General features: G+C 49.3%; 1 long non-coding RNA gene across 2 annotated transcripts; it reads left to right on the forward strand.

The window, feature by feature from the left end:
* The first annotated feature begins 2,053 nt into the window (after positions 1-2,053).
* Positions 2,054-10,415, forward strand: LOC115062700. Of its 2 annotated transcripts, none has more exons than XR_003842638.1 (5): positions 2,054-2,227; positions 3,176-3,267; positions 5,553-5,666; positions 7,899-7,963; positions 10,205-10,415. It is a non-coding gene; the product is annotated as an uncharacterized LOC115062700 (long non-coding RNA). The 2 variants fall into 2 exon arrangements; XR_003842639.1 differs by lacking the exon at positions 2,054-2,227 and adding an exon at positions 2,723-2,835.
* Positions 10,416-10,677: the final 262 nt, after the last annotated feature.

The following is a 10,677-nucleotide window of genomic DNA, read 5'->3' on the forward strand; positions in this document are numbered from 1 at the left end:
TGTTTGGACACTTGGTCCCCAGCTGGTGGCACTCTCTTGGGAGGCTGCAGAACCCTTGGGGCAGGTGGCATGGTTGTTGGAAGTCTCTGGAGGCCAGTCTCGGAGCAGGATAGCCTAGCCCTGCTTCCAGATGAAGTTTTCTGTGTTCAGCAAGATATGAACAAGCTGAGCAGGATCTTCCAGCACCGCAGACATTAGCAGCCATGTCATCCCCACGGAGAAGCTTCCAACCAAAACAACTGTCCCTCCTTCAGGATGCTTCCCTCAGGAATGTTGTCACTAGGGACTGGAAATGTAAATGATGCCCCAGGGGGAGGGGTGCTGAGCACAGAGGGATCAAAGTCAAATCAGGCACAGTCTTGGTCCTCAAGGACATAGGGTTACACCATTTCCTACAGAAACGGTGGCCCTCTACAGTAGCAGCAAGGCCCAGTCAGTCCATGCTTGTCAGAAAATCAGGCCCTTGGCCTTGAGCTCACTCTGGATTTTTAACAGGTTTCCCAGTGGGTACACAGAGGGGTGAGGTGGACTGTCTACAGGGTAGACACTGTCTACACAGGCCACGCCTAATTTCTGCAGAGTGTAATTATGGTCAGGTTTTAGGTTGGTGTTATTATTTGGCTTTCATGGACAGTCTCGGCTCATTACAAATTCCACCAGGAGCGTATGTGACTGTCACAGGATTCACGGGCACAGTCATGAGGACAGTGACTGCCTGAGGAAGTGAAAAGTTCCCCCGCAGCTGCCCAGCTCCAGCCTGGGAGGCTTAATGGAGGGAGCCAGCAGGGAGGTATAAGAGCAGAAGAGGAAGTGGACGAGTGTTTCTTCAGAGGAACTACAGGTGGCTGAACACTGGAAAGGGCCGTAACTTCACCAGAGCCTGAGAAAGCAGGTTTGGGAGGAGTACCTCTTGGGCTCTGAACACCAAGTGGCTCTCCGTAAACCACCCCCTGGCCCTGTGTGATGTCTGTACATGGTCGCTGAACAGAGGACGTTCTCAGGGCACCAAATGTGCCAGCAGCCCAGGGGCAGTGACTTCCATTTGTCCTGTGTGCTCTACAGAAGGAAGGTTCTTGGGACTGAGGTGGGATTTTATTATTTATTCCTCTGTGTGTGTGTATGTGTTATGTAAATGTGTGTGCGTTTGTGTTTGTTATGTAAATGTGTTTGTGTGTGTTGTGTTCGTGTGTGCGTGTGTTTGTGTGTGGTATGGTACGTCCAAGCAGGATGACCAGGCATGGAGACTGAGGAGGCGGAGTGAGTGAGTTGTATTCCCAGACAGGAGCCTCAGTTGTGACCTGGACACAGCTCTGCTGGGCTGGAGGAGAGAGACGCATCATCAGTGACATCTTAAACCAGGGTTCCCTTTCACCCAGTGCAGGTGGAGCATAAAAATACCCCCTGTGGGCATATTTCCTACAGAGCGGAGGGAGCTCTCGGTCATGGGAAAAGCTGTCTAAATAAAGACACGCCGGGGGAGGGACAGCTAGGCTTCACCAAGTTTCTTCACCCAGAGTCATCTGGGTGGACACTGTGCCAAGCTGCCTCTGGGGAAACTGGAGGGAAGTGCCACCACCCTAAAGCCCACACGGGGTGGGGGTGGGGGTGGGAGAGGTGAACCCAGCGAGAGTGTAGCTCCTCAGTTTCTCCTCAGAGGAGGACAACAGGCTGAGCCAGTCGGGCAGTTGTGCCCATAGTGACATGACCCTCTCTCTGCAGAGCTCCTATCCCCTCCTGCTTCCTGCGGCAGCCACTGGGGCACCTTGCCCATCCCACAACCAGCTTTATTTTCAAGCTACCCAAAAATAACAACATTTGATACGAGGCCTCTGAGGCTTTGGCTGTGGTCATGTTTCTAAATTCTTGACTCAAGGGCTGTAAATGAGAGCACTCCTCTCTCCTCTCCTCTCTCCCTCTTTCTCTCTCTCCCCGTCTTCCTGTCTCCCTCCCTCCCTCCCTCCAGCTGGACTACTTTTCCCATCTTGAGATGTTGGGAGAACCCCAGCCAAGGGATCAGGGCTCAATGGGCCACAGGATATTAATAGTGGTGTTGAGATCATAACACAAGGCTCTTTGTACCACCATGTTCTGAGCCCTAGGGAGAAAAAAAGCTTCCAAACAGCCCAGCGAGCGTGCCAGCGTGGGGCTGTGTGTGGGGTGAGTCCTGCCTTGCTGAGCTCGGCCACATTCTCCGTCCGTCCGTCCATTCCACATTCCACATTCCACGGTGAGGATCTATTTCCAGCATTGCAAGTACACAAGCCACCCTATTCATTAAATGCATGCTGGGAAACATTCTTCCCTGCGGATGTTTGTGTGCTGCTAAGAGCTCGCCCGCCCGCCCGCCCGACAAGGAGCAAATGCAAGCAGCTTGCAAACCAGGACCCAGGGTTCTGGGCCTTTGTCTTCCTTGCTGCTTGCTCCTCATTTCCACGCACAGTAAATTCCCTCCTCTTGCTCCTAAAATGGGAGTGAGTATGCGGTTCACTGAAGGTTGGCTCTGGGTGGCAGGCAACACTGGTTGGGAAATGAAGAGACCTAGGCTGACAAGATGGTTCCGTGGGTGAAAGTGTTTGAAGTCATCTGAAGTCAGCCCTCTGGACCCACCTGGTAGGAGGTGGAAGAGGCTGTTGTAAGTTCTGTGGCTTCCTCACACAGACACCCACAGACAGTAAAGGGCTGGAGAGATGGCTCGGAGTTACAAAGGCTTGCTCCCATCCAGAGGCCGAGAAAGTTTGGTTCTCAGCACCCGCCTCAGGCTCACAACCGCCTGTGATGTCAGCTCCAGGGGGTTTGATACCTCTGGTCTCCGAGGCTCCCTGAATTCACATGCAGGTATCCACACAAATACACATAATTAAAAATAAGACTTTATTCTTTTAAAAAAGGAAATAAGAAGACTCAACTCTTGCTTTGAGGCTCTCTTTAAACGGGAGCGATTATCTTAATTAAACTACATTTTCATCAGGGGGCCAGTCCCTTGATGCGTTAAACAGAAGGAGCTGAACACTCCATTAATTTTCTACCAGTGGTATTTGGAGACCCAGGGGCATCGGGACACTGATTCACCATGACAGGACTGAGCTGCACTTCTGGGTGACTGTGGTGAGCCTTGGGTGGCATTACAAGGGGTGTCAAACCTCTCTGTGACAGTAATATTCATCTGCTCCAACAGAAGTTCTGTCACCCTCGGGAAGGGGCCAGGCTAAAGGCCATGTGACGTAGCAGCTGACACGTGCAATCGTTCTCAGAAGTCTGTGGCCCAAAGTGAGTACTGCCTACTGAGAACTGGGGTTTCAGAACTAGAAAGTTCAGGTTGTAAGCCTACTGGGCAGGAACTGGAGTTTCAGGTGCTGGCAGCAGTCAAGAGCCCTCAGGGGCAGCCCGGGGCAGGCCATTCAGTGCGTAAAGTCTAAACCTGTAAGGGAAAAAAAAAAAAAAAAAAGGGAAGGATTCTCTTAGCATTTGGAAATTGTAAAATAAAATCCCCACTGGCAGGAGCATTTTTGTTCTGGGGGCCTGTTCTCCCGAAAGATCTACTTCTGAGCTGCTGCTCTGAGCTTCCCCAGCCATTGTGTGTGTGATGTGATGTGATGTGTGTGTATATGTATACATGCGAGCATATGGTATGTGTGTGTGGTGGGCTATCCTGTGTATGTGTGTGATATATCTGTGTACCTGTGTGGGAGTGGAATAGGAGGGTATGAAATCTGTATGTGTGGTATGTGTACTGTGTGTGTGTGTGTGTGTGTGTGTGTGTGTGTGCATGTGGCATGTGTTTTTATGTATGGTCTGTGGTAGGGTGGTGTGTATGATATATGTGTGCATGTGGAATTTAGGTACGGAGGACATGGCAGTATGAAATGTGTATGTGTGGTATATAGAAAGTATGTATTGTGAGCTATGTGTGTAGCATGTGTATGTGTGCAAAGTATGTGTGTTGTAGACATGGTGTGTGGAGGGTGTAAGAGGAGTGAGTTTTTTGTGTGTCTTATGTGTGTGTGGGGGGAGGATGTGATGTGTGTAATGTGTGAAGTGTGTATATTTGGGGTGGAGGGAATGTGAGATGTGTGTATGGATGTTGTGTATGTGTGTTATGTGTGTATGTATAGAGTATGAGATGTGTGTATGCATGTTTTATATGTGTGCTGGGGAGTGTGAGGTACGTGTACGCATATTATATACCTGTATTGGGGATATAGGGGTTTAGGGTATATATAGTGTGGTGTGTGTGTATGTGTGTGTGTGTTAGGGGTGGAAAGGGTATGAAGTATGTATGTTGTATATGCATGTTGTATATGCATACTATTTGTTGGCAAATGTGTGCTGTATGTCATATAGGTATGTTAAGCTGCAGAAGGCGTGTCTGGGGAGTTTATCTTGCACATGTTATTGGACTAATGAGGAAAAGATGAGGAGACAGAGGTTTATGGGGATGCAGATGCCTCCCAGGTGGCCCCACTCCTACAGCTCCTGCTCTCTGAGGGTTTTGTCCAACAGTTCTTGGCAGTACATGTGGACAGAATAAAACTTTGTATGTATGCATGTGTGAATGTTCATTTGTCTGTGTATGTGTGCACATTTGTCTGCCTTGCATGTGGAGGCCAGAAGGTGTTGTTCCTCGGGCTCTGCCCACCTTGTTTACTTTCAGACTGGATCTCTCACCAAATGGCCTGGGCTGGCTTGCCAGAGAGGCCCAGGGACATGACTGTCTTGGCCTCCCCAGTGCTCAGACTACAAGTGTGGACTGCCGTACTCTGCCTTTTTTTGGTTTGTTTGTTTACATGGGTTTTAGGAAGTGAATTCAGGTCTTCATGCTTGTGTGCCAAGCACTTCACCACCAAATGGGCATCCTCCCCAGCCTGGGCTGTGGATTCTTTTTTGATGGTGGACAGGAAGCTAAGAGGAAGAGGTCAGGGACCAGATACGGCCTTTCAAAGGCATACTCCATTACACCTTGAAGTAGTGCTATCAGCTGGGGAGAAAGCATCTAACATGTGGTCTGTGGGGACATTTCACCTTTGAACTGATATAGGAGCAAAACATTACAGACCCCAGAAGTTGCCCACCACCTGATTCCTCGCTAGGCTGCTGGAGAGACAGGGGGCACCCGAGCAGGCGATGTGGCAAGGGCAGGTCTCTTTGCTGGCCTTGCTTGCCCTCTGCCACCATGCACCAAATGCCAGGAGCAGGAGACTGCGCTGCTGGAGGCATGGTTTCCAGCTCTGGGCAAGGCATGTGGTGTGGAGTTCATGCCCTCTAAGAAAAGCCCTGTGCTTGCCCCCTGGTTTGCCGTCTGTCTAGGCCACAGGATCGTGAAAGAAAGACTACCCTTTACCATATTACAACAGGCTTGCTGTGTCAGCCACTGCTGACTTCTTTTTTGGTTCCTTAGGATGGGTCTATTTTGTCTCACAGTTTGGGCACAACATGGGGGGCAGGAGCAGGAGGTGGCTGGTCACATCACGCTCACAGTCAGCAAGCAGAGAAAGATAGAGGCTGGTGCTCAGCTCGCTTTCTCCTGTATCTTGCCACCTCAATTATCCCAACAGGGAAATCCTCTCACAGACAGACGTCCAGAGTTCGTTTCCATGGTGATTCTAAAGTCACTGAAGAGGAAGCAGCTCTCCCCTCCAGTGGGATGATATTCATCCCGAAGCAGGAAGGTAAGAATGAACCCATTCTCTTCTGCCCCATTTCCTACAAGTTTCTCTGAGGGTTAGACTAAGGCTACCTCATGAACTGTCAGAGTCTCTCGTGCACAGACCTCTGATAGGCATGTCTAGTTCTGACGACTCCTCCCTTTGCTTGGGCTGTTCCATATCAGAGCTTGAACTCCCCTACCTTCTTGAGTGCTGGTTCGATACAACTGTCCTTCCATTCATTTCATAAGCCAGACAGAGGCTTGGGTCAGCTCCCATCCATGGATCCATGTTTTCCTCATGTCGGGTGGGAACTCTCTGAGGGCCTGGCCCTGGCCTTATTCCCTCTGCTCTGGCACACGGCACAGCACCTGAGACACATGACTACCTATGCCATGTATGTTATGCAACTGAGCCAGTGGAGGAGGGACTGGCAAATCGCATCTGTAGGCACATACACAAGAGCAGCCTCCTGCCCCCGGGCTGAAGGACTGATGGTCCCTCTGCCCGTGTATCCAGAGCAGAGACTGCTGTTTGGTTCCTAACCATTAACTCTGCCCCTATGGCACCTTTTAATCTGTTCCTCCTCGTCTTCTGGACTCAAGAGCTCCTGGCTCCGTCCCCTCCTGGCTCGTTTTCTCCCGGATGTTATTTGGTGTAACCAACCCCAACCCTGCTGAGCCTAGGGGTGGGGGCAAGAAGCAGCTCTCCTTTCTGTCCAAGGCATGTCTCAGCTTGGCATCACAGCATTCTTGTGCACTTACTCCGCATGTGTCATCTTCACTCTCATAACCCTAGAGTCATCCTCACTGAACTGCACCTTCCTGTTCACATCCCTCTGCGTAGAGACACGCGCTCTCCCGTCCAAGTCTCTGTGTAGGAAACTTTCCCATCCTGTCCATGTCCCTGAGTGGGGAACCGTCCCTTCCTGTCCACATCCCTTCATAGAGAACTGCACCTTCCTGTCTGCATCCCTGCGCAGGGACTCCTCCTCTTCCTGTCCACGTCCCTTTATAGAGAACTGCATCTTCCGGTCCACATTCCTGCATAGGGAACCGCCCCTTCCTGTCCACATCCTTTCATAGAGAACTGCATCTTCTCTACATCCCTACATAGGGACCTGCCTCTTCCTGTCCACATCTCTGCGTGGGAACCGCCCCTTCCTGTCCATGTCCCTTTATAGAGAACTGCACCTTCCTGTCCACGTCCCTGTGTAGGTAGGACTGTAAGCGCAATGAGCCCTTTCTTGCAAAGGTGTCATCTGCTAGTTGCTTCCCTGCCACCCCCTGAGGGTACATTCTGAAGACAGGGCTAGTCTACTATGCTCCTTGCATAATCTTTACCTGTGTGTCTGCCATAGTGGGCTCCCTTCCATGCCATCATTATTTTGGACTCACTTGAGTCCTGTGTCCCACCCAGACACCAGTCGTAGCTTACCCTGCACTTCACACTTGATCTCCCATCAGCTCTCATTGACTTTGAACTCTGTATGTAGCCGATTCTTCCTTCATCATCCCCCCAAATACCTCATACTATTTTCTTTGTGTATGTGCCATATGTTCATGTTGCATGGTGGGTGCACTTGCTATCACAGATGTGTATTCATGGGTATGAGAGGTCATTGTCTGATATCTCCCTTTAATAGTCTCCTCCTTATTTTTTGAAAGGTCCCTCATCAAACCTTAAGTTCTTATTGGCCAGTGAAATCAGTGCACCTCTCTTCCCAGGGCTGTGGTTATAGACACACATGCCACCGTGCCTGGCTTTTTTTTTTTTTTTAAGATTTATTTATTTATTAATATGTAAGTACACTGTAGCTGTCTTCAGTGAAGAGGGCATCAGATCTTGTTACAGATGGTTATGAGCCACCATGTGGTTGCTGGGATTTGAACTCCGGACCTTGGGAAGAGCAGTCGGGTGCTCTTACTCTCTGAGCCATCTCACCAGCCCCCCCGCCCCGTGCCTGGCTTTTTCCATAGGTGCCAAGGACTTGAACCCAGGTCCTCTTGCTCACACTGCTTGGGTCAGACCCTTGATACTAATTTCTGTGTTACCTGATAGTTTCCCTTGCCAAATTGGTTCCGTCCTTTTCGGGAAGCCATCTTTTACAATTTCCGCTTTACTTAAACACACCCTTTCTGAACTGGGCTACCCACCACCTACTCTTGTGTGTCATAGGTTAGATCTGCAACGTGGCATTCATGGAATTTTCAAAGTAGATTCTGAGTTCTGATCTTTATCTTGTGTTTCTTCCAGTGCCTGCCAGGAGGAACTACAGATATGATGCAATATTGAGTACTCGTGTGGACTGACCTGCGCAGGTGGGGATTGTTCTAAGTACCAGTTCAGAACTCTCATAAATATCTTATTTATGAGAAATTGGGGGTTGTAGTGGATATTTTAGTTTGTGGTGGTAGCAGGCTCTCATTTTTTTTTGTTGTTGTTGTTGTGGGTTGTTTGTTCGTTTGTTTTGAAATAGTCTTTTAATGTAGTCCACACTCTCCTGGAACTTACTATGTAGACCCAGCTGGCCTTAGACTCACAGATCTGCCTGCCTCTGCTTCCTGAGTCTTGGGATTAAAGGTGTGCTGTACTATGCTTGGCTCCACCATGCTTGGCTGTACTACGATTGGCTCTACCATGCTTGGCATGCAGGGTTCCCTTTGTTTCTGCTTTTCCTTCTTGCTCTTGCTTCCTCTGTGACCTCTGTCCAGAAGCTTACAGGACTGCCGGGTCTTACAAACTCATATCTAAAGTCTTTGGTGCCTCACATACAGAATGCACATGATAAACGGTCAAATGAATTAGCTCAGGAGACATCTGGTGTTTAGAATCCTTTGCATCGAAGACCTACCTTTTCGTTCTTGTGTGGGGGAAAACAGTTAACTCGTGCCTGTGCATATGGAAGCTAGAAGCTGACACAGACAAATTCCTCTATTGCTCTCCACCTTTTTTTTTTTTTTTTTTTTTTTTTTTTTTGAGGCAGCGTCTCTCTCTGGACCCGGTTGGCTCACTGATTGGCTAGACTGGCTGACCAGAAAGCCCCTGGGATCTTCCTGTCCCCAACCCCACACCAGAGCTGGGGTTATAGACACAGACCACCATGACTGTCTTTTTATGTGTGTGCTTGGGTTCTCATCTCAGGTCCTCAGGACTGAGTCACAGCTCCAGCCCCTACTTCCTCATCCTTAACTCCTAATTGGGGACCTGTCAGTGTTCCCTATTCCAAGCAGCATATCCATCCCATGTCATTGTCTTTCCTCCCTCCCTCGTCTCTATGGTGTCTCATCCAGTCTCTTCATGTCCCCTTCAAAGTGATTACTTCACAGGACGTCTTCCTGTGAAAGAAAGTCCTAAGATTATTTATTGCAGCCATTGGCATTATCCTATTTGCTATAGATCAGGAGACAATCCATGGAGAATAACCAGTGATGTGTAACTTATGAAATGACCTCTGCCTGTGCTAAGGAAAAAAAAAACAAACCACTAACACGAAAATGAGAGATGAGATCACAGCTCCACTTATTATTAGGATCTCAAAGGTGTCTGCGCTCACTTATGAAACGCCTCTTACCTTCTGGCAGTTTCTGGGTCCAGCTGTGTGGCCCCTGGCGTTGGCCTGAGAGCACACTGAATGGACTTTGAACCCCAATCAACACCTGTTCGCAGAACTGCTAATGGAGAGTAAGCAGTGCTGTCACCTGACCGGACACTGTGGACTGTGGACTGATTCTTCTGAATGCTCAGCGGGGGCTGGGGAGCCTCTGGGAAAATCTAAATGCAGGACTGGGAAGGTCACTCAGTCACTAAAGTATGAGGACCTGGACTTGGATCCCTGAAACCCATATGAAAACGCTAGGCATGGTGGCATACTCTTGCCACCTCAGTACAAGGGTGGGGTCAGGGTCAGGTGCATTCTGGGAGCTCACAGACTGGCGAGTCAGTAACAGATCGTCTTAAAAATTAGAGTGGAGGGTGATAGGAAGCTATCTAATGACCAGCTCTGGCTGGTACACACGGGTGCATACAGAGGCAATGAAAGGTGAGGAAGCGGGTGAGGGGGGAAGAAAGGGAAGAAGGAGGAGAAAATGAAAACCCAAACACACGCCAGGAAGAGGAGGTAGACCTGCTCTATCAAATACTTAGGTCCGTGCACAGGTCGCACGTTTTAAAGCTCATAATCCTTGGTTCTCTGCGACAGCAATAATCACACCTTACTCAGCACAGCCATCGCCACAACTGATTCATAAAAGCAGAATTGCCTAACCAATGGGCCAGAAATATCATTGCTGTGAGCATAATTCTTTTCTCCATCTAGGGATCGCAGGCTAAGCTAATCGCATTGGCTCTTCTGTCTTGTTTTCCTCACGAAACCGGGAGGACAAAGACAACAGAAGCCCGTGATTCCCACATTTGTGCACCCCAAAGGAAGAATGAGGGTGGGGCCAAAGAATGGGGGTGGGGCCAATCCATAAGCCAAATGGTCAGGGATTTAGAGACTCTGCCTCATAGCATGTCAGAACTAATACTTTCTGAACTTTTTTTCACTCTCTACGCACAAGATTAAGGACAGAAAATAAACCACGCTCAAGCGTTCAAAAGAAGAGGGTGGGTTTCAAATCGGGAGACAAGCCTGCACACCACACATGGACACCACACCAACCCCTGTGCGCCTTGGATGAGAGAGATGTGTGCACAAGGATTCACGTCGTTTCCGGTGAAGGCGCCCAACCTCCTCCCCCTGGCATCCCTGAGGCAGGCGTGTGCCAGAGACTGCCCTGACAGGGCAGGCAAACGGAAGATGTGTAGACAGTAGCAATCTCCAGCTTGCTAAGATCTGAATCCTGTCACCTCTGATGTTGGTTTTGGTGGTGTTTTTTTCTTTTTGTTTGTTTTTTGTTTTTGTTTTTGTTACGAAAACAATTTATAGATTAGAATCTCTGAGGCAGCCCTCTTCACTGGGCTGCCCCAACATGTTCCTCATGGCACATCCCTCCTTCATTCTTTATCCCTGCCAAGCCACCCTAATCAGGCC

This window comes from Mus pahari, chromosome 20 (genome assembly GCF_900095145.1).
Source record: "Mus pahari chromosome 20, PAHARI_EIJ_v1.1, whole genome shotgun sequence".
NCBI classification, from domain to species: Eukaryota; Metazoa; Chordata; class Mammalia; order Rodentia; family Muridae; genus Mus; species Mus pahari.